At 31.5% G+C, this 2,552-nt stretch overlaps 1 long non-coding RNA gene across 1 annotated transcript; it reads left to right on the top strand.

The window, feature by feature from the left end:
* The first annotated feature begins 240 nt into the window (after positions 1 to 240).
* On the top strand, positions 241 to 2,206 carry LOC127832071 (uncharacterized). Its single transcript, XR_008026670.1, has 3 exons — positions 241 to 391; positions 1,362 to 1,446; positions 2,088 to 2,206. It is a non-coding gene; the product is annotated as an uncharacterized LOC127832071 (long non-coding RNA).
* The last annotated feature ends 346 nt before the right edge of the window (positions 2,207 to 2,552 follow it).

Here is a 2,552-nt window from a genome sequence, read left to right as displayed (position 1 = left end):
TTGCTGATGATCAACTTTTCAAAGGATCGTGAAGGTTGATAATTTTGTTGTTAGGAAAATAATAGATAGATCTATGTGTTATAAATATGAACTTTATTTATAAAAATCTTAATCTTTTATGTGGACAGTTGCTTTTTCTTAATGGATAATGAATTGCTATGATTAATACAATATTTGGATTCTTTAATAGTTATGTTTATACAATATTACAGGTTCTGACCAAGATTGTCAACTTCTTAGAGATTTTTTTGGATTAAAACTGAGATTTGTTATTGACGAGTGTCATGATAAGACCAAGGCAGAGTTAATACAGCACCTAAAGCGTGTGAAGAAAAAAGTTAACAAACGGTATTACTGCTTCATTTGCGTCATCATGGTTCACGGAAATGAAGTAAGACATCTGCAAAGCATGCACGTATACTAATATGACATTCTTTCCGATATCAGTATGCATTTTTGGAAACTGTGTTTGACTTCGCAGTGCGACGACTGTTCAAGACTAGCTCTGACAATGTCTACATAATTATATTCATTTATATTAAACAAATGCCATACACATTTTAAGGCTGCCCGAAAAATCCATTTGTATACGGTATGTAACATTTTAACAAAATTAAAAACATATTAACACAACAATGTACATTTGGATCAACAGAACAATGTACATTTGGATCAGATCACCATCGTTCAACCGGCGCACGAAAACTTCATTTCACAATCTAAACCTCAGAAACATTGCATAACGTCAAGCAAAGACACTTTTGATGAATACATTTTAATGGCGTGATACCCTTACTGTACTGTATACATTATGGAAAAGCTATAGCAACAGCACTGTCGATTTACGGGTTTAGAATTAGCGGATTGCTAAAATTGTCGCCATTACTTAGTTATTGTCTTCGGGAGTTAAGTCTCTGTTTCTTCGTCCAATTATCGTTAATTTGAATTTTACAAATGCAGTTGATACTTGTTTGTATTCAATCATCTGTATCATGTCAATTTGTCTTATTAACAATTGATTAAAACAAAACCCAGTGATGACCACGTACTAACGCCTGTTCCTAATACCCGCACAGATAAAAGACGTTTATATTAGAATTTAAATGTATTTCATCGTTCAAATCTCTACTCCTTAGTTCAAAATAAAAAATAAATATATGTTAAATTATGTAACATTCAATCGCTGAATAACATTTTCCTACGATATTCTCAGACCTGGCTTATATTATTAATGTTCTGTTGGCCATTCATTTTATGACATTCATTGTTGAATTTGCATTTGGCTATTAGTACTATAAAGAGTCGTGTGTGTTTTTCAATGTTTTATTTTTTATTTATGTTTGCTGGGTTGGATTTTTCAGACCGGAATTGCTACTTGTGATGACCCCATTCATCCTAATGAAATAAAAGCAATGTTTGATAACACAAGGATGGCCAAATATGCAGGTAACAAACACCTACCACTGAGTGTATATAATCTTTAAATAATACCTCCAATATCGCCTAAAAATAACGTGATTAAAATCGCTTGGGGGTTATTTTTAAGAAATAGTTAATTGTAGCGAGAATTGTTAGGATAATGCCAATGTATTTCCAAAGAAACTGTTTTTGTTTACATTTGATATGTCATTATCATATTGATTTTGAAAATGAACATGTGCCTTTTGTTTACAGAAGACTCGTTCACATCATGATGCAACAAATGTATTATATCATAAATATATAGTTCATTTTATTTGAAATTAATTTCTCCTTTTGTATCAATTTACTTGACAGAACAAAGTATTGACTCACCCAAAAGTTTCTTGTTGATCGAAAATATGGTAAATTACGTCACAGTGACATGATGTTATTTACATTATGTAACTAATAATCGACTTTAAATCATTTTATTTATGGATACATGAAATAGTTATAAAATAAACTTGCAATATATATTGAGATTTTAATATGTTTGATGTACTAATCTTTTAACAAAGATGACTCAACGACGTAGATAAGTGTATGTTTGAATTAAATACATGAGTTCTATTCACCTCGAAGATTTAATAATACAATAACATACATGCAATCCGACTTTGTTACAGGTAAGCCAAAACTATTTTTGATTAATGCGTGTCGTGTGGAGACATCATCTCAGCCACAAACGAACCCGGATGGCTCCCCAGTTGAACATGATCCATCGCAATATTTGTTTGAAGCCGGCGATATTGCCGAGTTTTTACTCAACTGTGTCAGGTATGTCTAATTCCGGTGAAACTTCTAATAATAGCATTACCTAATTGCCATAGAAGCTATATAAATTCTACATGAAAAATATTGATAATTATTCAATGAACATACATAGTTTAAAGTTATATGATTTAAACATATGAATAAGTTAATTCTCTATATTTAGGACCCACCTTCATCCAGATGTGTGTAAACGTTTTCGAACTACACTATCGAGATAAAGATATTTGTGGCATGGCGACACAAATAATCAATAACCTTCACCTTAGTCCCGTTCAGGAAGCAAAATTCAAATGCAGTTTAAAAGCCAATTTGTATCT

This window comes from Dreissena polymorpha, chromosome 5, assembly GCF_020536995.1.
Source record: "Dreissena polymorpha isolate Duluth1 chromosome 5, UMN_Dpol_1.0, whole genome shotgun sequence".
NCBI lineage: Eukaryota > Metazoa > Mollusca > Bivalvia > Myida > Dreissenidae > Dreissena > Dreissena polymorpha.
This window is presented reverse-complemented; position numbering and strand designations above follow the sequence as displayed.